This window comes from Castor canadensis, chromosome 1, assembly GCF_047511655.1.
Source record: "Castor canadensis chromosome 1, mCasCan1.hap1v2, whole genome shotgun sequence".
NCBI classification, from domain to species: domain Eukaryota; kingdom Metazoa; phylum Chordata; class Mammalia; order Rodentia; family Castoridae; genus Castor; species Castor canadensis.
Window position 1 is genome coordinate 88585253 of NC_133386.1, and position 27885 is coordinate 88613137.

The 27885-nt window shown below is 35.6% G+C and overlaps 1 long non-coding RNA gene across 1 annotated transcript in view; it reads left to right on the forward strand.

The window, feature by feature from the left end:
• Positions 1-8307, forward strand: part of LOC141420789 (uncharacterized) — a 132729-nt gene extending 124422 nt beyond the window's left edge. Inside the window, exon 5 of the long non-coding RNA XR_012445428.1 lies at positions 7474-8307. This is a non-coding gene — a long non-coding RNA (uncharacterized lncRNA). The remainder of the gene's footprint in view (positions 1-7473) is intronic.
• Positions 8308-27885: the final 19578 nt, after the last annotated feature.

Consider the following 27885-nt stretch of genomic DNA (forward strand, 5'->3'; position numbering starts at 1 on the left):
AGATGCTTCATATACTCAAAATTCTTAGTAATTCACGTCTCAAATATCATTTGTCTTATGTATTTCAATGTTCTCTAATAGCTATACTCTCTTTCTCTTAAAATGTCTTTTGTAGTTTTAAAACCACTCCTTGTTTCTAGTCTTCATTAACCTTTATGTCAGGTCTAATGTGGTAGTCTTAACTGTACTCCTCTTATCACCATAGGTATCTTCTTAAAAACATAGTCTAATCTTTCATTTAAAGTGCTGCCTTGTCTTATAATCATGTTTATGAACACTTCCTTGTTCCTCTCTCGCCCATGCCAGGGAAGAATTACTTTGTATTCTGCTATCATACAGCATCATACATATAAAGAGAAAATTAGTGATTAAAAGGTAATTAGTTGTTGTATACACATATGATTTCCTCAGTAGACTTTTCAGAGTTTTTATATGATATATATTTGTCCATTTGCAGCCCTGACTCAATAATAGGGACATAATGAGTATTTTATTTAATTAATCATGATGTGCTATAAGTTTTGGTAAAGGGCATCATATAGATTAGGCAAAACTTACTTTTTAATAACTATACATAGCCAGCCTTTTCTTTTTTTTATTTTATTATTCATATGTGCATACAAGGCTTGGGTCATTTCTCCCCCGTGCCCCCACCCCCTCACTTACCACCCACTCGGCCCCCTCCCTTTCCCCCCCAACCCCTTAATACCCAGCAGAAACTATTTTGCCTTTATTTCTAATTTTGTTGTAGAGAGAGTATAAGCCATAATGGGAAGGAACAAGGGTTTTTGCTGGTTGAGATAAGGATAGCTATACAGGGAGTTGACGCACATTCATTTCCTGTGCGTGTGTGTTAACTTCTAGGTTAATTTTTTTTTTTTAATCTCAATTTTCTCTAGTTCCTGGTCTCCTTTTCCTATTGGCCTCAGTTGCTTTTAAGGTATCTGCTTTAGTTTCTCTGCGTTAAGGGCAACAAATGCTAGCCAATTTTTTAGGTGTCTTACCTATCCTCACCACTCCCTTGTGTGCTAAAGCTTTTATCATGTGCTCAAAGTCCAATCCCCTTGTTGTGTTTGCCCTTGATCTAATGTCCACATATGAGGGAGAACATATGATTTTTGGTCTTTTGGGCGAGACTAACCTCACTCAGAATGATGTTCTTCAATTTCATCCATTTACCAGCAAATGATAACATTTTGTTCTTCTTCATGGCTGCATAAAATTCCATTGTGTATAGATACCACATTTTCTTGATCGATTCATCAGTAGTGGGGCATCATGGCTGTGTCCATAACTTGGCTATTGTGATTAGTGTCACAATAAAAATGGGTGTGGAGGTGCCTCTGGAGTAACCTGTGTCACAGTCTTTTGGGTATATCCCCAAGAGTGGTATAGCTGGATCAAATGGTAGATCAATGTCTAGCTTTTTAAGTAGCCTCCAAATTTTATTCCAGAGTGGTTGTACTAGTTTACATTCCCACCAACAGTGTAAGAGGGTTCCTTTTTCCCCACATCCTCACCAACACCTGTCATTGGTGGTGTTGCTGATGATGGCTATTCTAACAGGGGTGAGGTGGAATCTTAGCGTGGTTTTAATTTGCATTTCCTTTATTGCTAGAGATGGTGAGCATTTTTTCATGTGCTTTTTGGCCATTTGAATTTCTTCTTTTGAGAAAGTTCTGTTTAGTTCACTTGCCCATTTCTTTATTGGTTCATTAGCTTTGGGAGAATTTAGTTTTTTAAGTTCCCTATGTATTCTGGTTATCAGTCCTTTGTCTGATGTATAGCTGGAAATATTTTCTCCCACTCTGTGGGTGTTCTCTTCAGTTTAGAGACCATTTCTTTTGATGAACAGAAGCTTTTTAGATTTATGAGGTCCCATTTATCTATGCTATCTCTTAGTTGCTCTGCTGCTGGGGTTTCATTGAGGAAGTTACCTATACCTACTAACTCCAGAGTATTTCCTACTCTTTCCTGTATCAACTTTAGAGTTTGGGGTCTGATATTAAGATCCTTGATCCATTTTGAGTTAATCTTGGTATAGGGTGATATACATGGATCTAGTTTCAGTTTTTTGCAGACTGCTAACCAGTTTTCCCAGCAGTTTTTGTGGAAGAGGCTGCTATTTCTCCATGGTATATTTTTAGCTTCTTTGTCAAAGACAAGTTGGTTATAGTTGTGTGGCTTCATATTTGGGTCCTCTATTCTGTTCCACTGGTCTTCATGTCTGTTTTTGTGCCAGTACCATGCTGTTTTTATTATTATTGCTTTGTAATATAGTTTGAAGTCAGGTATTGTGATACCTCCTGCATTGTTTTTTTGACTGAGTATTGCCTTGGCTATTCGTGGCCTCTTGTGTTTCCATATAAATTTCATGGTAGATTTTTTGATCTCTTTAATGAATGTCATTGGAATTTTGATGGGAATTGCATTAAACATGTAGATTACTTTTGGGAGTATCGACATTTTTACTATGTTGATTCTACCAATCCATGAGCATGGGAGATCTCTCCACTTTCTATAGTCTTCCTCAATCTCTTTCTTCAGAAGTGTATAGTTTTCCTTGTAGAAGTCTTTCACATCTTTTGTTAGGTTTACACCTAGGTATTTGATTTTTTTTGAGGCTATTGTAAATGGAATTGTTTTCATACATTCTTTTTCAGTTTGTTCATTGTTAATGTATAGAAATGTTAATGATTTTTCTATGTTGATTTTATATCCTGCTACTTTGCTATAGCTATTGATGATGTCTAGAAGCTTCTGAGTAGAGTTTTTTGGGTCTTTAAGATATAGGATCATGTCATCTGCCAATAGGGATATTTTGACAGTTTCTTTACCTATTTATATTCCTTTTATTCCTTCTTCTAGCCTAATTGCTATTGCTAGGAATTCCAGTACTATGTTGAATAGGAGTGGAGATAGTGGGCATCCTTGTCTGGTTCCTGATTTTAGAGGGAATGGTTTCAGTTTTTCTCTGTTAAGTATAATGCTGGCTGTAGGTTTGTCATATATAGCTTTTATAATGTTGAGGTGCTTTCCTTCTATTCCTAGTTTTCGTAGAACTTTTATCATGAAATGGTGTTAGATCTTATCAAAGGCTTTTCCTGCATCTATTGAGATGATCAAGTGGTTTTTTTCTTTGCTTCTGTTAATGTGGTTTGTTACGTTTATTGATTTTCGTATGTTGAATCACCCCTGCATCCCTGGGATGAAGCCTACTTGGTTGTGGTGAATAATCTTTTTGATGTGTTGTTGAATTCGGTTTGCCATTATTTTGTTGAGGATTTTTGCGTCAATGTTCATTAAGGAGATCGGCCTATAGTTCTCCTTTTTGAAGGTGTCTTTACCTGGTTTTGGGATAAGTGTAATACTGGCTTCATAAAATGTGTTTGGCAGTGTTCCTTCCCTTTCTATTTCGTGGAATAGTTTAAGGAGGGTTGGTATCAGTTCTTCTTTAAAGGTCTGATAGAATTCAGCAGAGAATCCATCAGGTCCTGGACTTTTGTTTTTGGGGAGACTCTTGATTGTTGCTTCAATTTCATTTTGTGTTATAGATCTATTCAGGTGATTAATTTCCTCTTGGTTTAGTTTTGGATGGTCATATGTATGTAGAAATCTGTCCATTTCTTTAAAATTTTCAAATTTATTTGAATATGGTTCTCAAAGTAGTCGCTGATGATTTCCTGGACTTCCATGGTGTTTGTTGTTATCTTCCCTTTTGCATTCCTGATTCTACTAATTTGGGTTTTTTCTCTCCTTATTTTAGTCAAGTTTGCCAGGGGTCTATCGATCTTATTTATTTTTTCAAAGAACCAACTTTTTGTTTCATTAATTTTTTGTTCGGTTTTTTTGGTTTCTATTTCATTGATTTTAGCTCATTTTTATTATTTCTCTCCTTCTATTTCTATTGGGATTTGCTTGTTCTTGTTTTTCTAGGAGTTTGAGATGTATCATTAGATCATTGATTTGAGATCTTTCAGTCTTTTTAATATATGCACTCATGGCTATAAACTTTCCTCTCAGGAATGCCTTTGCTGTGTGCCATAGGTTCCGGTAGGTTGTGTTTTCATTTTCATTGACTTCCAGGAACTTTTTAATTTCCTCTTTTATTGCATTGATGATCCACTCTTCATTAAGTAATGAGTTATTTAGTTTCCAGCTGTTTGCATGTTTTTTGTCTTTACTTTTGTTGTTGAGTTCTACTTTTACTGCATTGTGATCAGATTGTATGCATGGTATAATTTCTATTTTCTTATATTTGCTGAGACTTGCTTTGTGCCCTAGGATATGATCTATTTTGGAGAAGGTTCCATGGGCTGCTGAGAAGAATGTATATTGTGTTAAAGTTGGATGAAATGTTCTGTAGACATCAACTAGGTCCATTTGATCTAATGCATATTTTAGATCTTGGATTTCTTTAATGATTTTTTGTTTGGATGACCTATCTATTGATGATAATGGGGTGTTAAAGTCTCCCACAACCACTGTGTTGGCGTTTATATATGCTTTTAGGTCTTTCAGGGTATGTTTGATGAAATTGGGTACCTTGACATTGGGTGCATACAGGTTGATCATTGTTATTTCCTTTTGGTCTATTTCCCCTTTTATTAGTATGGAATGTCCTTCTTTATCTCATTTGATCAATGTAGGTTTGAAGTCTACTTTGTCAGAGGTAAGTATTGCTACTCCTGCCTTTTTTTGGGGGCCAATGGCTTGGTAAATCTTCTTCCAGCCTTTCATCCTAAGCCTATGCTTATTTCTGTCATTTAGATGGGTCTCCTGTAAGCAACAAATTGTTGGATCTTCCTTTTTAATCCATTTCGTCAAGTGGTGCCTTTTGATGGGTGAATTAAGTCTGTTAACATTAAGCGTTAGTACTGATAGGTATGTGGTGATTCCTGTCATTTAGTTGTCTTAGTTGTTTGAAGGTTTGATTGTGTATACCTAAGTTGAGGTTACTCACTACTTTCTTGCTTTTTCTTTTCCTGTGGTTTGGTGCTGCCTGTCTTTTCATGGTTAAGTTGGGTTTCACTTTCTATGTGCAGAATCCCTTGCAGAATCTTTTGTAGTGGAGGCTTTGTGGTCACATATTGTTTTAGTTTCTGCTTATCATGGAAGACTTTTATTGCTCCATCTATTTTGAATGATAGTTTTGCTGGGTAGAGTATCCTGGGGTTGAAGTTATTTTCATTCAGCGCCCGGAAGATCTCACCCCATGCTCTGCTTGCTTTTAATGTTTCTGTTGAAAAGTCTGCTGCAATTTTGATGGGTTTACCTTTGTATGTTACTTGTTTTTTCTCTCTTACAGGGTTCAATATTCTTTTCTTAATTTCTGAACTTGTTGTTTTAATGATGATATGTTGTGGGGTAGTTCTATTTTGGTCTGGTCTGTTTGGTGTCCTGGAGGCCTCTTGCATCTGTATGGGAATATCTTTCTCTAGATTTGGGAAATTTTCCATTATTATTTTGTTGAATATATTACGCATTCCCTTTGTTTGCACCTCTTCTCCTTCTTCGATGCCCATGATTCTCACGTTTGGTCTTTTGATGGAGCCGGTGAGTTGTTGCATTTTCTTTTCACAGGTCTTGAGTTGTTTAATTAATAGTTCTTCGGTTTTTCCTTTAATTATCATTTCATCTTCAAGTGTTGAGATTCTGTCTTCTGTTTGTTCTATTCTGCTGGATTGGCCTTCCCTTTTGTTTTGCAATTGTGTTTTGTTCTTTTTTCTGAGGTTTTCCATATCCTGGGTAGTTTCCTCTTTAATGTTGTCTATTTTTGTCCTGAGTTCATTTGTCTGTTTATTCATCGTGTTCTCTCTTTCACTTTGGTGTTTATACAGTGCTTCTATGGTTTCCTTTATTTCTTCTTTTGCTTTTTCAAATTCTCTCTTTTTGTTGTCTTGGAATTTCTTGAGTGTCTCCTGTATATTTTGGTTGACCCTATCTGGTATCATCTCTATAAAATTCTCATTGAGTACCTGTAGTATGTCTTCTTTTAAATTATTCTTGTATGCTTCATTGGGTCCTTTGGCATAGTTTATCTTCATTTTGTTGGAGACTGTATCTGAGTATCTGTTCTGTTCTTTCCTCTCTGGTTCCTGTACTTATTTTTTGCTGTGGGGAAACTGCTTTCCCTGTTTTTTCTGTCTTCCCATCATTGTCTTTGGTGTTGTTACTGTCCCTGTACTGTGTGCAATTAAGTATTTTCTAGCTTGTAATAATAACAATGGTAATATTTAGAATGGAAGGGTGAGCTGAGATGGAAAGCAAGAAGTTAAAGAAAAGAGAAAAACAAATACATAGACAAGAAGGAGAAAACAGAACAAGGTATCAGACAAGAAAGTTTCAAAGGTGTCAACATGGAGCATTAGTGTACTAATCGACAGTAAGCTGAACAGACATTAGAGAGAGAGAGGATTGAAAATCAAAAATAAAAAAAACTAAAGATAAGAATAAAAAAATAAGTAATTGAAAGAAATATCTATATATAAAAGTGAATTAAAATAAATTGAAAAATAGAAAATTAAAAAAAAAAACAACAAAAAACCAAAAAACCTCCAAGTTCAAATGCAATGAAGTTTCAGTGTTAATAATTTTGGTGTCCGTCTCAGTCTCCAGTCCTGGAGATGGTGCCTCAGATGTTGTTCTGTAGTTGTCTCATCAAAGGGGACGCATAAAGTAGAACAAAACTGCACACACACACACACACACACACACACACACAAAACCCCAAGTGTCCCAAGTTCAAAATCAATACAGTTTCAGTAAGTTTTTCAGCATGCAGGTGTAATTCAGTTGTTCTCTCATCAAAGGTAAGGAGAAAAAGAAAAAAAAAGTCTGGAGACAGTACTGAGAATGGTATCTGTGCCTGTGGCTTGCCTGCCCACTGCTGTCAGCCTTCTGTTGCTGGAGGTGTTATTTATGCAGATCTCTGGGGTGAGCTTAGCACTCACCTGGCCCCGCACACTTTGTTTGCTCAAAGTTCTCCTGTGCAGGAGCCTCTGCTACAAGCTTTACCCTTTCCAAGCACGCTGGGAAAGGTGACACAGCACCTGCATTCTCAGGCCTGCATGTTTATTTACAGTTCATGTGGGAGGTGGGTCTTCCCTCCCTCCTGTGGAGTTTTTCTCCCACAGCCACTTTTACAAGCTTTTCTGCTCCTGATTACTGGGTGGTGCTGCTGCTCCTGCCAGCCGCCATGTTTGTTTACAGTTCACGTGAGAAGTGGGTCTTCCCTCCTCTCCTGTGGAGTTTTCCTCCCTCCGCCACTCTCACAAGCTTTCCCACTTCTGGTTGCTGGGTGCGTGCCCCCACTCCCGCCGGAGCCTCTGCTGCCCACCCAGCTTGTTTATTTATAGTCCCGGGAAGGATTCCCTTCCCCCAATCTTTAGGGCACTCAGTGTGCCCCACCCTCTTTCCTTCGTGTCTTCATTGTTTTTATTGCTTATTAGTCAGTTTCTCTTTTTTCCCCAGGTGGAGGTCAGTCTGTCCAGGGGGATATGCTGCTCTGGCCCAGGCTTGTCTGTGGGAGTACCATGGTACTGTGAAGCTCATCTGGTCCGCGTTTTCCCAAGCCATCTGGGCACGGGTGACTGGCGGCCTGGGGGCCCTCCTGGTTTCTCCGTTTAACGTGAAGTGGAGATTCTCTGCACCGGCTGGAGATGTGGAGGGGTCTAAGTTATGCCTCTTCTCAGTGATTATGCCTGCAAAGTGTGTCTCCAGCATCTCTCCAAGATTTCACTATAGGAGGCTCGCTTTCTGCTTCCTCCCTCTAGCCGCCATCTTGGAATCTCCCAGCCTTTTCTGTTTATCTATGCACTCAAAGGAGAATAAAGCTGAACAAATTGGTTGAAAATTTAAAATGATTTTTATTTATACAATTTTAAATCTATAGTGTTTTAGGAATAAAATACAGTATGTTTAATATAGGCTATGTCTATAGTATGTTGATAATACTATTGGATAAGAATAAAATCCCTCCTAAAGAAACACACTTGAGAAAACAAATATGTGTTTATTGTGATTATGAATCCAAGTGAGTGCTTGGTTTCTCCTTTTCTTGGGATTTTTAGAGAATATAGAGAAAGTGTAAAAAATTAACCATGATCTATTTTAAAATCAGGAACAACTGTACCAACTGAAAATTTAGGATTTTAATTTCCATTGGAACCTGGCCTTGCATAACTAGGAACATGTTTTGAAGCTTTACTTCCAATTTATGCTGCAAGAAATGTTGTTTTTCTTTAAGCTTTTGAGGTTTGTTGGAGCAACATTGCATAAATGGAGCATTAGGTGAACAGGGCTGGTCTGGACCTTTCAGTTAGGTAAAATTGGAAGTTCATTCCAATTCATTAAAAGTTCTTATAGATTTATTAAGTTTATTTCTCCATTTGTAAAGCACAGAGTTAATAATAACAGAGTTATTATTCTGGGCTAAATTACATCTACAAACCACAGCATCCAAAATAGTTTCTATGTTTTGTCTTATTTTAAGTCATTGAATGGGTATTTTATATTTTTGGAAAGGTGATTCTTAAATTTTATATCAAATATATGGTACTTTGAATAAACTATGTGAGTTCTTTATAATAAGTTCCCATTCTTATTAAGTATAATCAACTTAAAAAGATAATTAAGCATGTATATTATAGGTTGATTTGCTAAAAACAGATATGAAGCATTATGCTTGTGATATACTCCTAACAGAAAATATGAAGAGTGACAGATCAGAGGAAGAAGAATTTACTGAATGTTTGCATAGTGTTGCTAGTGCTTGTGTTTTGTATAACATATAATGTGTTTATGTTTCAGTATGCTTGGGACTTCTTGCCTAATCAAATAGCTACTTTCACTTATGAAATAGGAGCATATTCCTGTTATTCCCAGACAGGAATGTGTTCATCTAAAACGTCATGTTCCTCAATTTTCCTTGTAGATAGTGGTGATCAATTACATGTGAGAAGTTCTAGGGTGGTTCTAAAATTCCTGAAGATTCTAAGGCTCCTTCAGGGAAAACTAGACAGCTGTCATGTACTGGTTCCTTCTTTCATTTTTCTACTTATTGCTGCCTGGCAAGTAGTTATGATAACTGGAATTCTACCAGCCATTTGGGATCAAAAAAAGATCTTGCAGATGGAGGCAATATATATTGTGTCATTGGAAAGCACAAGGTAAGCTTTGAGCAAGAATACCTTAAACTTGATCAGTTGAACAAAAGTTCAGTTTTTTTCTCTGATTTTAGTCCTTCAACCTCTTTTTTCACTGAGCATTTATTTTGGGAAAACTTTCAATGAAAAAGTTGTCTTGAGATGGGAATTTTCTTTCTGTCTGTCATCAGGTTTATAATCCAGACATATTATTCTCAAGGACCTGGGAGTTAAGTTTTAGAAGAATAATTATTAAGAAAGATGGATCCTCTCTCACCCAGTCTCTGTAGAAAGCGAGAAGTCTCATTTCCACAAGTGATAACTGCCAAACACAGATGGCTGATCACATTGATTCTCCTACCCTTACATCTTCCAGACCTTTCTACAGCCTCAACCAGTACTTAAACATCCTCTGCCTTTTGTTTTCCAGATATGCCATCTGTCTCTCCCCTCTTGGGATAGTCTTCAATAAACTCTCCCTGTTTACATAACTATTGAGTAAAATTTTTCTTTTTTCATCATGGAACATCTTATTATGTGAGAGGACCTTGTCTTCAGAGAATAATGCTAGTTAACAAATAAGGAAGGCAAGAGAGAATTAGATAACTAACACATGTGAACCTCAGTATAAAACCATGTAGGCAAGAATCATCAATGCACACAGACATCATAGGGGAATAGGGCATATCAGCATGGTCTCAGGGTAGTAGTATTTAGATAACTTATTAATTGCAAAAGAACAATGCACTAGTATAACCAAGAGATTTTGCTGTCACCCATTTAACTAAGTGCTGTCCCTTGTGTCACTAATAAGGAACAACTTGACATTATGTGCCTCCTGATGTAGTATAATATGAAATATAGCACATGAACTGTTAAATTTCCTTGCCAAAAAGGTTTCCTAAATCTAACACTTGGATTGTAAGCTGTTATTTTTTAAATGAAAATACTTCTGTTACAGAAGATAGAAAGAGCAATTAAGGGAATGAATATTTCCCTTGATCTTCATAATTAGAGGGGCATTAGAGCCCAAAGATAGGGGGAATTTGGATCCCTTGTGCTGCCTGAGATGCTGTATCCAGATTGCAGACTCTGGACTTGTTTCTATGGAAACATAGATGTGAACTTCTATCTTATATAAGGCACCATATCTTAGAGTTTATGTTATATGAAACTGAAACATGATGTGGAGTTTTGGAATCTGAATCAAAGGTTCATCTAAATCAGCAAAACTGCAGTGACACTCTCTGTGACAATAAATAAACCCTGTTTTCTGTATCAATGAGCAAAGCTACTTGCAAAGACAGAGTGGGTGGAAAACTCTACTTGAGCATTCTTAAAAGAAACCAGTCCAAAAATAGTGCAGGTTTGTATATTGGCCCTACAATCAAAAAACCCATTTAGCATCACATGAAGATAAGATGTAATGAATAATGTGTCTGTAGCTAAATGTCCCTGAAAACATAAAATCTTTGAAACATAAAAGAAACAAAAACTTTAGTCCACATTCTCTTCCCACACATTTGAAAACTCATTTGCAGAAGTTATAGAGAATTCTTCAAAGTTATGCCACTCACTAAAAGCACAGCTGACCAAAGTGAAAGCCCTCACATACTCACCGGTGTCCTCATGCCCTCAGGTGGAAACAAGCGACAAAGTGCACATGTACAAATCCACTTTAGGGTTCCACTGAGGTTATAAACCTGGATCATAAATCAGGAGAATTTCTCCATGGCATTTGAATGGAGATGTTGAAGAGGACAATAAAATTAAATTCCAATATTTCACCAAAATGGAATAAATAGAAAGATTCTACTACCTATCCAGAAAGGAATAGTAGACTAATTAAAGATGTAGCATCATGAAAACACGTCTTCAAAATGTTTGGATGAAGAGCTGCTCTATTTTGACCAAAAGAAAATTGACCAAAAGTTGACATCAGTATTTTTCAGGACAAATAGATATTTAATTTTTAAATTCATAGATAAAATTATATGTATTTACTATGTACAGCATAAAGTGTGTTTATTTTTCTTTATAGTATAATATTTCCTTGAACTCAGGGCCTTCTGCTTGCTAGGCAGGCTCTGTGCCATTTGAGCCACACCCCCAGCCCAATTTTGCTTTAGTTACTTTTCAGGTAGAGCCTTGAATTTTTGTCCAAGGCCAGCCTTAAAACTTGATGTTTCTACCTCCATTCTCCCGTTATCTGGGATCACATATATGCCTGGCTTATTTGTTGAGATAAGGTCTCACTAACTGTTTTGATTGGACTGGACTGGCCTCGAACTGTGGTTCTCCTGATTTCTGCCTTCCTGTATAACTGGAATTATAAGTGTGAGCCACTGTGTCAAGCCCAGAATGATGTTTTGAAGGATATATATTGTAGAATCACTAAACGTAGATTATATATAACATATACATTATATATATATATATATTCTCACATGCTTTTTATTTTTGTGGTGAAAACACTGCATCCATTCTCAGCATTTTTCAAGAATACTGTATGTTATGAACTATAGTTGCACACTAATTCCTGAATTTATTCAGTTATACTTTTTTTTTGTATCTTTTAACCAACACCTCTCTAGGAACCATACCTGCCACCAACAACTCTAGTCCCTGGGGATTACTCTCAACTTCTATAAGATCAACTTTTCTAGGTTGCACATTTGAGTGAGATGGTGTGGTATTTGTCTTGATGGACTTTCTGGCTTGTTTAACTTGACATAATGTTATCCATTTTGTCCATTTTCTCATTTGCATAAAAAACATTTCAGTCAGTGGCTCACACCTGTAATCCTGGCAATTTGGAAGGTTGAGATCAAGAGGATCATGGTTCAAGGCCAGCCTGGGCAAATAGTTCCTAAGACCCATCTCCAAAATAACCATAGCAAATGGACTGGAAGTATGTCTCAAGTGTTAGAGTGCCTGCTTTGCAAGCATAAAACCCTGAGTTCAAATACCAGTTCCACAAAAAACAAAAAGAAAAAAAAGATTTTATTTTTTTATGGCTGAATATTTTCTTTAACTATTCGTCAACTGATGGACACTTAGGATGATACCATAATGTGATTATTATGAACAATGCTATAACTAGAATGGGGTACAAATGTCCTTTGAAATGTTGAATTCCTCCCTTTTGGATATATTCTCATTGGATCACCTGGTATTTCCATTTTTAATTTTTTGAGGAACCTCTATGTTGTTTTTTGTATTTCTATTCTAATTTATATTTCCATCAACAGAGTGCCATGGTTTCCTTTTCTCCACACCCTCACTAACACTTGATATTTCTCCACCTCAATAAGTAGGAAATGATATTTCATTGTGTTTTAAATTTGCATATTTTCATTTCTCTCCTGATTAGTGATGTTGAACAGTTTTCATAGACATGTTGGCCACCTGTATATCTTCTTTTGAGAAATATCTATTCAGATCTTTTGCCCCTTATAAATCAAGTTCTTTCTCTCTCTTTCTCTTTGTTTATGGGGGTCAAACTTAGAATACTGTGCTTGCTAGGCAAGCCATGTACCACACTAAGCTGTATCACCAATCCAAGTATTTCTTTTTTCTTTTTACTATTGAAGGTTTTCTTTGTATTTTTTCCTATTAACCTCTTTTTAGATGTAGAGTTTGCAAGCACATTCTTCCATCTGCAGGCTATGTTTTAACTCTGTTGATTGTTTGTTATACAGCTTTTTAGTGTGTAATCCATTAAGGACAAATACATATTTGATGATGTACTTTTTTATTTGATGATCACTCAAACTTCCCTTTATTTTCTGGGAAAAATTTCTCTGTCAGGTTTTACAGTTAGGTATTGTAGTCCCTCAAAAATTCTCCCATATTTGTCCCTCCAGTCAAATTTTGTTTTTAATGTATATATTAAGGATGGTTTAAATGTTATATTTATTATTTCAGCATTATCAAACATTTGCTATTTGAATATTTGGTTTACTTTTGAAGACATCGCAATAAAAATCAATCATAGTACCAATTGTACATTACAAATCACTGCCTGTCAGTTCTCTACAATCATATACACTAGCCTTTCCTCACAGTGCTATTGTTAATAATCTTTTGTAGACATCTTTTTTCAGGACATTGATATTTATAAATTAAAATTTTATGTGAATAATAATAGTACAGAGCATTCACTACTTATTCTGTGTGAAATGCTGTTGAAAGAACACACCATAAACCATGAAATAATTTTTAAAAGGTGAGCAGATGAAGCCAGGTAAGGGGAATACCCAGGCATCAGAAACAAGGAGGGAACAATTAGCAATGTGAAGAGATCCTGAGGATAAATACCTGGTGGAAGGAAATATTGGAACCATCTTTTATAAACAACTTTCATATCCCGAGCCACACAGGGCCCCCAGGGAAGTCAACTCCTGCTGAAGTTAAGCTCAATGTCTAAAGTACGAATTAATAAGGATGAGTCAGCACCATGAAAATATTAAAGAGTTTAAATGAATTATGTTACAAGTGTTCAGATAAATGAAAGGAGAAATTGAATCATAAGCCAAGAAGAGGAATAAAAAATTATTACACAGAAATTTTAAAAATAAAAAGTATTGTCAAATGGAATGAAATAAAATGGTTATATTTAAAATATATTTGATACATGTGTGGAAGGAATTAGTTAATTGGGAGACAAATCTAAGGAGCTAGACTAGACCAGTGTTTCTCTCAGTGTGGTCTGCAGGTCAATGTAATTCTACCAATTACTATAGACTGAGAAAGATCAGCATAGACACAGATAGTCAGAATTTAGGGTATTTCATAATAAGTTGACTGCATAATTTTATTTTGTTGAATTAAAGAACAAAAAATAAGTTGGGACTTGTTTTTTTGCCTTTTCTAGTCTATTGTTTTCCATTAATTCATTTCATTTTATTTTATAAATGTTCATCTATAATGGATTGAAAAAAATAAAACTGATCCTTTATATCAAATATTTTGAGAACATTATTAACCATAGCAGACTGACACAAAAGGGTAGTAGTCATAAAAGAGAAACTTAGAGGCATAGGGGATTGATAATCCTTTAGGCCTTGAATTGGTGACACCCAAGGGACCTATATAATTTATTTTCTAAATCCTATAGAGGTCAGGATTTTTAACCTTTTACAGTATAATAATACAGCCCCAAGAAGAGTGAGTCTCCTGAGGTTGTACTATTGTAGTGGTGTATTCCAAAGGAACAGACATAATTGCCTTAATGAAGAAGGCAGGTGGGAGAGAATGATTTTACACAAAGAGGCCCAAAGCCTCTTCTCTTTTACCTTCCTTATTCTATTGTCTTGTAATTCTGATGTTTTTAGCACACATCATCTATGAGGACTACATTTCTACATTTCAAAATTGAGGTTTAAAAAATGATGTATTCTTGTACACACCCACCATAAACATTCTGCCCCATCTGTGTGTGTATAATTTTGTAATTTACTTTCATAAATGATTTAAAGTACTGCATTAACTCCTTTCTGCTAAATGGTAACAGTGTATAATTTTGTAGTATTTTCCTCTACATTATTAATAGCTCCATGGACAAAACAATTGTCCAGTTCTGGCTTAATAGAGTTTATAATTTTAATTTCCCTATTGCCCAAAAGAGGGATAGAATTGATCTTATTCTGTTACACTAAGAAAAAGTAGAAGATATTCCAACAGAAAAGAGAATTGGAGCTTCATTGGAGATGATGGTTTTCAAATTTATCCTTATGTTCTTCCTCTAACCTCTAACCTGTTGTCAAAGCTATTAACCACAAAAAAGATAGAGAGACAAGGGACTTAAAGTTAGGTGGTTCTGTTAAGATCGGTCCTGTGCACTTTGCTTTATAAACTGACCATTTTCATTTGCCTGTAATGGCATGGGGAGGTGTCTCTAAACTACCAGCTTAAGCAGAGTTGCAATTATTATATGCTTTCATGTGGAGGCAACCTTAATGATCATATTAATGTCAAAAGAATTTCTCAGACCTTAACTTTGCTTATGAAAATATTCTGCTACAATAGCAAAGCAAAATTTTTGCTGACTGAAAAAAGATTAACATTGCTAGGTTAAATAAACATGGTGAGTATAATATTAAAGCAATAGAAAAAAATGAAAAGGGAATTATTTATCATTTTGAATAATAATGCAAACTGTTTAGTTAAGGGGATATGCAAAAACTTTTAGAATATTTGACTATTCAAAATCTTTTCAAATTTAAGTAATTTAAAATTCTTGTAATATGTATGCAAAAGTTTCCTTAATGATTTTTTAATAATTTCAAATAGAATATGTAATATTTAGAAGCTCAAGGATTGGAATCAGAGAAATTTGGGGTTGAATCTTTGCAAGTTCTGTCTCTAAACCTCAGTCTAGCCATTCATCTCCCCCTGCCTCCATCAAATACTAGCACCAGTCTTACAGGTTATGCTTGTAAAGCGAATGTGTTGCATAATGTTTACAGCACAGTGCTTAGCACATTACCAGAAGTCAGGAAATGCTAGTGCATTGCTATTATGCTTACTACTATTATTGTAAAAAGTCATGTATTCCAAGAAATTATTGCTCGTGCAAAAAATCATGCTAGGAGTTCTTCAAATGATAATTGGGGAAAAATGATCCAGTATTTATGTATGTATTTATGTATTTACTTATTTATTTATGTTTGGAGACAGGGTCTCACTATGTAGCTCTGGCTGACCTTGAATCCTAGATCCTCCTGCCTCAGGCTCCTGAGTGAAGAGATTATAGATGTGTACCACCAAACCAGGAGTATTGTATCCTCTTAATGTTGAATGACTTTTATTAATGCTCAATGCTGCAGGTCCTTTTGTCCTTGACCAAGGGATTATATTTATTTTAGTTAAAGGAACCAGACGAATAATGCCTTTGTTGTAAATCAAGAAATGCACGTTTGCTTCCATGTTTCATTGTACATAGCCTATTTGTACATTTAGGAATGTACAAAGTCAAGAGATTTGGGGAGTCAAATGACATCAATGTGAAGGGAATGGTGCAAATGGTATTTTTTGGCAGTGGTAATATTCAATGTAAATAAGGAAATATAAGAAAATATTTTTGGGGTAGGGCAAGTTGCTTTGTTACATTTTTTCTGTTATTTGCAAGGATGTGGCAAATGCTTAATCCTAGATTGTTCTTGAGGCAGAACAGCCAATTGTGACAAATTATACTCAGTTACCTACTTGCCACCAGACACCTAGCTAAATTGAATTTGTTCTTGGAAACCAGAGCCAGGGCCTTGGTCAGCTAAACTGCTCTTCACAGTTTTGAAGGGCCATAATGGATGTATTTTTAACTATTTCATGGACTGTGTTCTCTATAAATGCCTCCTGATATACACCTCCCAAGAAGCCGTACAAGTTTTTACCATAGAGAAGAGCAAATTGAGGATTAGAACATTTCAAAGAGCGATGAATCCAAGTCATGCTACTTAGAGTTAAGAAAAATTGGGACAATAGATCAAAATACAGAAGTACATTCACAGACTTGAAACAAAGTTTTAGATGAGCAGGCTAATGAAATCACCCTGGGAAAGCAGCCAGGTGTCCACAGATTACATAGTATCTTCTGTTAGAGTAAACCATATCTTGCAAGAGCAGAAGTGGGTGAGAAGAGAAAGAAAGGGAGGTTGAGAGAGAAAAAATGAGAGAGATAGAAAGAGAGAGAGAAAGAGAGAGAGAGAGACAGAGAGAGAGAGAGAGAGAGAGAGAGAAAGAAAGAGAGAGGGAGAGAGGAGGACAGGGAGGGGAAGGGAGAGGGGAAGGAAATGGAGATTCCCAATATAAATTTAGATGGCTGAATTTTTGATGTTTGTTTAATTCAGATCAGTAGAGTAGCACCCAGAAAAACTTGAATTGAAACTGTAATACCAGTAAGTAAAACTGATATCTAAAGCTGGTCCCTCAGGTAGAGGGCTAGTTCCAAATGTATTTGGCTATAATTTAAAGTGGTTCTGTACTATAAAAATCAAATGTGCTTTCTAGGCCACCACCATACTTATCTTCTTGATTTGTTTGCATTCTAGGCCCAAAGGTGGAAGCGCAGCCACAGAGTATTCAGTTTTGAATTGATTGGGCTTTTCAGTGGCTGAGAAAGGATGACCCCAACATTTCCTTTGGTGAAGGACAACAGATCTGGGCATGGATTAACAAATCATCTTTGTCTGTATATTAAAATTGGAGAAGCTGAGTGGAAAGGCCACAGAGGGTAGGGAAGTTGTAAATACATCCCAAATGTTGATTAGTTAAATGGACAATGAGGTCTATGTCTCTTACAGGACATCTTTTAATCAGGAGAAATATTTATTTATATGATCTTTGAAACAATCTTTGGCAAAGTGCCATCTGAAAGTATTTTAAGATTACAGAGCTGAAAGACTGGTTCTCTTGAAGCCCTGTCATTTGGACTAGAATTTCTACAGTTGCTATTAGTGTTGAGATGTCAGAAATTTCCCATGAGTTTTTGCTTCCAAATATAAAATAATTGGTTTTGCAACTCATTGCTTTCCCCTTAAATGTTTTGTTTTCTTGGGAATGATGCTGGCTGCTGTACAGCTAACTTCGAGTCTGGGACCAATGGACCTGCCACCTAGTTTCTGGGGAAGGGAGTGATGTGGGATGAGGACACCCAGTACACACTCTTTCTCTGGAAGTCCAAGAGAATGAATATTTTCTTAATGTACTGGGACCAAAAATATAGGTTTAAACAAATAAGTTGGATGGACTTTTGATTTATTACCCTTTTCTCTTGCCAGAAAATTTTGTCTTCCATGCAGGAAACCTAGATGAGGTAGACTAGGAGCCAGGTTTCAGTTTAATGAAAAATTCATCCAAGTCTTGTTAGCTCTGAGAGAAAACCCACGTCTGTCTCTTTTCCTTTAGGTTTATGCCAATTTACTATGCAGACTACCTGATTCTTCTGCCCAAGTCTCAGATTTGAGCTTTGTGAATTTAAATATCACTGCTGTTTACACAATTTTTAAATTTTTCATATGCCTTTTAATAGCAAATTTGTTTAAAATGATTACTTGCTGAATTTTATAATCTGTAATTTGCATTGCTTTATATTTTCTAACTATATGACTGCATTATTGAACTTGCTTTGATTTTTTCTGCTTAAAATAGAATTGGTATAAAGTATTGCTAATATAAAAGGATTTACAGAAAATTTTATAAATCATACAATTCTAGAGAAAAAAGTACAATTATTCAAAACCTGATAATCAGGGATAAATTATGGCTTGAAATTTTAGTCATTTTTTTCTTATTTATTACACAAATACACATTTTTACACATGCATGTGTACACATATATTCAAACTAAAATGAAATTATACTACGTGAACAGCTAAATGTCTTGTGTCTTGTGTCTGGTAGTTAGTGTCATAAACATTTCCTCATATGGAATATTGTATAATAAATACATTCACATTTTATTGATTATTTCTTAAAATTTTTTCTTGCTGGTTAAGGAATTTTATTAAAGCAAGAATTCTATAATTCAAATTACATTTGCTTGCTCAGTTCTGAAATCTGTTTTTTTAAATAGAACTGAAATTCTCAGCTGTTACACAGTAAGGAATGATAAAAATAAATTTCATATTTTTGTACTTTGTTGAAAATTCTTTTTACCAGGGCCTATAAAAGAGTGATTTGTTGAAAATATAATCTTTAATTATGATATATGAACTTTCATTTATATTTTTCTGGGATATATTATATTTGTGTACATTTTATATAAGCATATAATGTACTTGGGATTTTAGAACATATTTAATATATATATATATATATATATATATATATATATATATATATATATATATATATATATAAATAATATTGAATCATATCATGCTGCAGCAAATTTTTGACCAGTTCAACAATTTATTGTCAAGACAGTTGTTGGTTATTTTACAATTCTATCCATGTGTTTTGTGAGCTAATTCATAAATATTAAAATGTCAAATATATGCTAAATAATTAATTAAGGGATGTAATTTTTAAAAGAATATTTAATGATTTATAAACTAATCCTTGCACTGTAACTGAACTTAAAGATTGTGAATTTTCAGTAAAATAATTCCTTGTTGATAAAACTCATTTATTCTTCCAAAGCAAATGCTTACTGGGTGCCTACTATGTGTCAAGGACCATTTTAAGCACTGGAAATAAAAGTGGATAGTTCAATTTTTATGATGTCTTGGAGCATGTAGTCTACTGGGAAGAGAAAATAAACAAGTAAAAATAGGCATATACCTTTATAACAGTATACATAAATGCTGCAAAGATAAAGCAGAGTGCAAAGATTGAGTTTTAGGGGATACATAATAAAGTAGGCCTATTTCAGGTTGTTTGGTTATTGAAGACCTTTCTCTAAAGAGAAAAACTGAGCAGAACTACTGTGATGGTCTTTGGTAGCAGATATAGGCTTCTTCTTAAGACAGCTGTTGGCATCTGTTGCTCTTTAGAAGTCAAATGAAAAATTCCAGAACACAAAACCAAAACAAATACAAACCTAAATCTACAATGTCATCTTGAAGGGAGAGAAGCAGTTGTAAACATCTCATTCTGGCGGGCAAAGTACTCTTATTCTAGCCCTTGCTTCTCTCTCCAACTTTCTCTTTCACCTGATCCCAATATAATACTTCCACATCAAACATGGATTTGTTCTTTGCCTATGAACACTCAATATTTCATCTTCTGTCATTGCTTCTTCCTCTTAGAGGAAAATTTCTCTGTATGTTTACAAAGCAATTTAAAGTCTCAACTCCAACCTTACTCTGTTAGGTAACTATTTATTAAATTTGGATTTATGAACAATGATTTTCTTTGATTTTTATTCTAGAGATATTCAAGAATTTATTACTTTAGCATTAGATGCAGTAAAATCTTTTTAAATGCCTATTCCCAGTACCTATTTTCTTACCTTCTTAAACATTCAATTGTAAGCATCATTTAATCAACCTCAATGATACTACAATGATTAGTTACTAGTAGCTCAGTAACTCAGAAAGCTCTTATAGCTTTCTGATTCATTTGTTAGTCAGTCTGTCCATCTACACACATTCCTCCATCCATTCATCAACATGTCTTTCATGAGGCTTACATTCTACAATAAGCAAACATCAAAAAACATATGAAGCTAGGATTTAATACAAGGTAAAGATGTGTAAATAAGAGCAATTATAAAAGCTAACCATTTCTAATATCACACAAATAGGTGCTTTCCCAAACCCCATCCATCCATCCATCCATCCTCTCTTCTGCTTTTTATCAATTCATCCGTTTACCCACCCATTCACTCTTAACACATATACCAACACACTAGTTTGAGTATAAAGTATATGAAAATAACAATACTTATTCTACAACTAAAATTTAACATTCATATTACTGGTCATATGCTTTTCTGTGGTCTCAGCTCCTAATTGGTGATGGGTCATATAGTAAGTGTCTAGTAAATATTGGCAGAGGATGCAAATCTCAATTTGGAAACATGACTGAATTATTTGTGAAATGACATTCGTTAGAGCATCTGTGTTTTACTAAATGAATGACTTTGTCTAGAGAATATTCAGAAGGCAAAAATAGTAAAAAAATTTCTAGTTTTGTAAGTCAGTGAGTTTCAGTAGCTGGTAAAAATTGTACTAGCTACTTTTTCATACTTCTTTAAGTTTATTTATAAAGTAGGGAATACCTTTTTTCCTGCTTAGCTTATAAAAAAATAGCAGAAAATATGAAAAAGTATGTGTAAAATACCCACTAACTGTTTAGAGTAGAGTGAGCAGGTGCCATAATACCTATTCATCCTCACAAGACTTAACTTTCCTTACTTAGTCATTTTCAACTTATTTTTTGCAAAGCCTGGGGATCCCTTTCCTTAAAGAATTTTCAAGGGCAACAAGGTGTGTGATGTGGGAGGTTGGATGTGAGCAGGGCACTGACTGTGGCATGAACCAAATCCATCACACATTTGCATGTTGTACTTAGAATTTTGAAAAAGTGACTCAATTTACTTTTGTGTAAAATGAACAAAAAATAATAGTTCACATCTCAGATGGATGATGTGTGATTAATTGAATTACTAAATGAATTATTCTAGGAAAAACACTTGGAAAGTGCCTGTTGTGTGGTTTTGCTGTAATTATTATACTCAATATTAAATCCCAGTTTCATGTGGGTTTTTTTTTGTACTTATTCCAGAATGTAGGCCCCATGAAAACTGGAATCTTTGTTTCCTTTGTTCAAAGATTGTCTCCATTTCCTAGAGCACAGGCACAGTACAGAAGACACTCAGTGGAAGGTACTTGAACTTTATGTAAAACAAAAACAGATTGGATGAGAGGGAATGTGTAAGAACTTAACTATAAATGTCATGAGCAGATAGACTTCTTTTGCGATCAATTATGCTCGGTGCTTTGCAGAGTGCCTGGTCTACATTGTGTACTTATTTTTCCTTTCTGGTAGATGAGAGAATGCCTGCGTCAATAAAGGAAATGGAATAATACCTTTCTTGACTACTTAACTTGGCTTGGAGGCTGTGTATTCTATAGGTTAAGTTTTAAGATAGAAAGTTCCAGGCATGAAAAATATTGTGACTTCAAGATAATATTGTAGTTATTTTATTATTCTGTTCATATTGTAACAAATCATCACAAAGAAAAGTTTAGGGAATTTAGATTTCTCTATTTTATTTCACCCTCAATATTAAAGTTATCAGTAATTTTAACTCCTAGCTTAGTTAAAAGTAAAGATTAAAAATAGGTTGCACCAGATTCCAAGACGGCGGCTAGAGGGAGGAAGCAGAAAGTGAGCCTCTTATAGTGAAATCTTGGAGAGACGCTGGAGACACACTTTGCAGGCATAATCACTGAGAAGAGGCATAACTTTGACTCCTCCACATCTCCAGCCGGCGCAGAGAATCTCCACTTCACGTTAAATGGAGAAATGAAGAGGGCCCCCGAGCCGCCAGTTGCCTGCACCCAGATAGCTTAGGAAGACGCGGACCAGGTGAGCTTCGTGGTACCACGGTACTCCCACAGACAAGCCTGGGCCAGAGCAGCATAGCCCCCTGGACAGACTGACCTCCACCTGGGGAAAAAAGAGAAACTGACTAATAAGCAATAAGAACAATAAAGACACATGGGAAAGAGGGTGGGGCACACTGAGCACCAAAGATTGGGGGAAGGGAATCCTTCCCGGGACTGTAAATAAACAAGCCAGGCGGGCAGCAGAGGCTCCGGCAGGAGCGGGGGCGCACGCCCAGCACCAGGATCAGGAAAGCTTGTGAGAGTGGCAGAGGGAGGAAAATTCCACAGGAGGGGAGGGAAGACCCACTTCTCACATGAACTGTAAATAAACATGCAGGCCTGAGAACACGGGTGCAGTGTCACCTTTCCCAGTGTGCTTGGAAAGGGTAAAGCTTGTAGCAGAGGCTCCTGCACAGGAGAACTCTGAGCAAACAAAGTGTGTGGGGCCAGGTGAGTGCTAAGCTCACCCCAGAGATCTGCATAAATAACGCCGCTAGCAACAGTAGGCTGACAGCAGCAGGCAGGCAAGCCACAGCCGCAGGTACCATTCTCAGTACTGTCTCCAGACTCTTTTTTTTTCTTTTTCTCCTTACCTTTGATGAGAGAACAACCGAATTACATCTGCATGCTGAAAAACTTACTGAAACTGTATTGATTTTGAACTTGGGACACTTGGTGGGGTTTTTGTGTGTGTGTGTTTGTGTAGTTTTGTTCTACTTTATGCATCCCCTTTGATGAGACAACTGCAGAACAACATCTGAGGCACCATCTCCAGGATTGGAGACTGAGACGGACACCCAAATTATTAAGACTGAAACTTCATTGCATTTGAACTTGGAGGTTTTTAGTTTCTTGGTTTTTTTTTTTAATTTTTCCATTTTTCATGTTATTTTAATTCATTTTTATATATAGATATTTCTTTCATTTACTTATTTTTTATTTTATTCGTATCTTTACTTTTTACTTTTGATTTTCAATCCTCTCTCTGTCTCGCTAATGTCTGTTCAGCTTACTATCGATTAGTACACTAATGCTCCCTGTTTATACCTTTGAAACTTTCATGTCTGATACCCTGTTGTTTTCTCCTTGTCTGTGTGTTTGTTTTTCCTTTTTCTTCTTGCTTCCCATCTCAGCTCACCCTTCCATTCTAAATATTACCATTGTTATTATTACAAGCTAGAAAATACTTAATTGCACACAGTACAGGGACAGTAACAACACCAAAGACAATGATGGGAAGACAGAAAAAACAGGGAAAGAAGTTTCCCCACAGCAAAAAATTAGTACAGGAACCAGAGGGGAATGAAGAAAACAGATACTCAGATACAGACTCCAACAAAATGAAGATAAATTATGCCAAAGGACCCAATGAAGCATAAAAGAACAATTTAAAAGAAGACATACTGCAGGTACTCAGCTGTTTGCATGTTTTTTGTCTTTACTTTTGTTGTTGAGTTCTACTTTTACTGCATTGTGATCAGATTGTATGCACGGTATAATTTCTATTTTCTTATATTTGCTGAGACTTGCTTTGTGCCCTAGGATATGATCTATTTTGGAGAAGGTTCCATGGGCTGCTGAGAAGAATGTATATTATGTAGAAGTTGGATGAATTGTTCTGTAGACATCAACTAGGTCCATTTGATCTATTGCATATTTTAGATCTTGGATTTCTTTAATGATTTTTTGTTTGGATGACCTATCTATTGATGATAATGAGGTGTTAAAGTCTCCCAGGACCACTGTGTTGGCATTACTATATGCTTTTAGGTCCTTCAGTGTATGTTTGATGAAATTGGGTGCGTTGACATTGGGTACATACAGATTGATAATTAGTATTTCCTTTTGGTCTATTTCCCCTTTTATTAGTATGGAATGTCCTTCTTTATCTTGTTTGATCAATGTAGGTTTGAAGTCTACTTTGTCAGAGATAAGTATTGCTACTCCTGCCTGTTTTCAGGGGCCATTGGCTTGGTAAATCTCCTTCCAGCCTTTCATCCTAAGCCTATGCTTATTTCTGTTGGTGAGATGGGTCTCCTGTAAGCAACAAATTGTTGGATCTTCCTTTTTAATCCACTTCGTCAAGCAGTGACTTTTGATGGGTGAATTAAGTCCATTAACATTAAGTGTTAGTACTGATAGGTATGTGGTGATTCCTGTCATTTAGTTGTCTTAGTTGTTTGAAGGTTTGATTGTGTGTACCTAAGTTGAGGTTACTCTCTACTTTCTTGCTTTTTCTTTTCCTGTGGTTTGGTGCTGCCTGTCTTTTCATGGTTAAGTTGGGTTTCACTTTCTGTGTGCAGAATCCCTTGAAGAATTTTTTGTAGTGGAGGCTTTGTGGTCACATATTGTTTTAGTTTCTGCTTATCATGGAAGACTTTTATTGCTCCATCTATTTTGAATGATAGCTTTGCTGGGTAGAGTATCCTGGGGTTGAAGTTATTTTCATTCAGTGCCCGGAAGATCTCACCCCACGCTCTTCTTGCTTTTAATGTTTCTGTTGAAAAGTCTGCTGTGATTTTGATGGGTTTACTTTTGTATGTTACTTGTTTTTTCTCTCTTACAGCATTCAATATTCTTTCCTTAGTTTCTGAACTTGTTGTTTGTTTTAATGATGATATGTCGTGGAGTAGTTCTATTTTGATCTGGTCTGCTTGGTGTCCTGGAGGCCTCTTGCATCTGTATGGGAATATCTTTCTCTAGATTTGGGAAATTTTCCATTATTATTTTGTTGAATATATTATGCATTCCCTTCGCTTGCACCTCTTCTCCTTCTTCAATGTCCATGATTCTCAAGTTTGGTCTTTTGATGGAGTCAGTGAGTTCTTGCATTTTTTTTTCCACAGGTCTTGAGTTGTTTAATTAATAGTTCTTCTGTTTTTCCTTTAATTATCATTTCATCTTCAAGTTCTGAGATTCTGTCTTCTGTTTGTTCTGTTCTGCTGGATTGGCCTTCCGTTTTGTTTTGCAGTTCTGTTTTGTTCTTTTTTCTGAGGTTTTTCATATCCTGGGTGGTTTCCTCTTTTATGTGTCTATTTTTGTTCTGAGTTCATTTATCTGTTTATTCATCATGTTCTTGTTTCACTTTGGTGTTTATACAGTGCTTCTATGGTTTCCTTTATTTCTTCTTTTGCTTTTTCAAATTCTTTTTGTTGTCTTGGAATTTCTTGAGTGTCTCCAGTACATTTTGGTTGACCCTTTCTGGTATCATCTCTATAAAATTCTCATTGAGTATGTGCAGTATGTCTTCTTTTAAATTATGCTTGTATGCTTCATTGAGTCCTTTGGCCTAGTTTATCTTCATTTTGTTGGAGTCTGTATCTGAGTATCTGTTTTCTTCATTCCCTTCTGGTCCCTGTACTAATTTTTTGCTGTGGGTAAATAGCTTTCCCTGTTTTTTCTGTCTTCCCATCATTGTCTTTGGTGTTGTTACTGTCCCTGTACTGTGTGCAATTAAGTATTTTCTAGCTCATAATAATAACAATGGTGATATTTAGAATGGAAGTGTGAGTGGAGATGGAAAGCAAGAAGTTAAAGAAAGGGGAAAAAATAAACAGACAAGAAGGAGAAAACAGAACAAGGAATCAGACAAGAATGTTTCAAAGGTATAAACAGGGAGCATTAGTGTACTAATTGACAGTAAGCTGAACAGGCATTAGAGAGACACAGAGAGGATTGAAAATAAAAAATAAAAACAAGATAAAAATAAAAATACAAAATAATTAAATGAGAGAAATATATGTATATAAAAATAAAATAAAATGAAAAATAGAAAATTTAAAAAAACCAAAAAACCAAAAAACCTCCAAGTTCAAACGCAATGAAGTTTCAGTCTTAATAATTTGGATGTCTGTCTCAGTCTCCAATCCTGGAGTTGGTGCCTCAGATGTTGTTCTGTAGTTGTCTCATCAAAGGGGATGCATAAAGTAGAACAAAACTACACACACACACACACACACACACACACAAAACCCCACCAAGTATCCCAAGTTCAAATGCAATACAGTTTCAGTAAGTTTTTCAGCATGCAGGTGCAATTCGGTTGTTGTCTCAGCAAAGGTAGGGAGAAAAAGAGAAAAAAAAAATAGTCTGGAGACAGTTCTGTGAATGGTATCTGCGGCTGTGGCTTGCCTGCCTGCTGCTGTCAGCCTGCTGTTGCTGGAGGCGTTATTTATGCAGATCTCAGGGGTGAGCTTAGCACTCACCTGGCCCCCTCTCTCTTCCCCCCCTAGTACCTCCCTCCCCCCCCACCCACTTGCTTCCAGGCAGAAACTGTTTTGCCCTTATCTCAAATTTTGTTGAAGAGAGAGTATAAACATTAATAAGAAGGACCAATGGTTTTTGCTAGTTGAAGCACTTCCTTGGCAGTCACATGATGGCTGGGGAGACATGGAGGAGGACATATGAAGACCAAGGCCACATCTTTAGTTCTTCTTTTTAGTAAAAGGCAAAAGATTAACTTCTTTAAAATTTTTCTTTCTTGTTTTGATTTTTAATTTTTTTTGTTAGTGAATCATTCTATCAGTCTTGATTTTTGTCAAATCAGTTATTTTTTTTCCAGATTTATTGCAATAATTAACAAAATTTGTGTATATCTCAGATAAGCAATGTGATTTTCTTATACACATATACATTGTGAAATCACTACCACAACCAAGCTGCTTAACATTTTTATCATCTCACGTAATTGTCCTTTTGTGTGTCGGTGGTGGAGGATACTTAACAGCTATTCTCTTAGTAAGTGTCAAGTATATATTACATTACGATTAGTTCTAGATACCGCTGTGCACATTAGATCCCAAATACATATTCACTTCATAATTTAAACTTCTAAACTTTGACCAACATCTCCCCATTTCCCTCATAGCCCCTACTTCTGGTAACACCCTCCTTCTGTTTCTATGAGTTTGACATTTTTTAGAGTTTGCTTGCAAATGAGAGTATACATTTTTTGTCTTTGTTACATTTATTTCTGTCCATACAATATTCTTCAAGTTCATCCATGTTGTTGTGAATGGCAGGAGTTCCTTTGTTTTATGGTCGAATGTGTGTGTGTGTGTATCATGTGTGCATATATTCTCCTTGTCCATTCATCCACTGATGGACACTTAGGTTGTTTCTAAATTGTCCTCAGTGAATACTCTCATGGTGAGCATGAAAGCTGGAGGTAACATTTTGAGACTGATTTTTATTTCTTTTGAACATATAGTGGGGTTGCTATGTGTTAGTCCAATTTTTAGTGTTTTGAGAAACATCTATACTATTTTTCATAATCATTGTACTAATTTATATTCTTACCAATAATATATGTTCTCCATATCCTAGCCAATCCTTGTTAACTTTAATCCTCTTGGTAATAGCTATTCTGAGAAGTATGAAGCAATATCTCATTTACATCTCCTTGATGATTGGTGATACCGAACATTTTTCATGGGTCTGTTGATCATTTTTATGTCTTGTTTTGAAAAATATCTACTCAAGTCCTTTGTTCATTTTCTGAATTTTTGTTATTAAGTTATATGCATTCCGTATATATTTTGGATGTTACCCCTTATCAGATACACAGTTTGTAACTACTTTTGCCCATAGGTTGGTTTTCATTTTGTTTATATATCCTTTGCTGTGCAGAATCTTGTTTATTTTTGCTTTGGTTGCCTGTACTCTAGTTGTCAAATACAAAG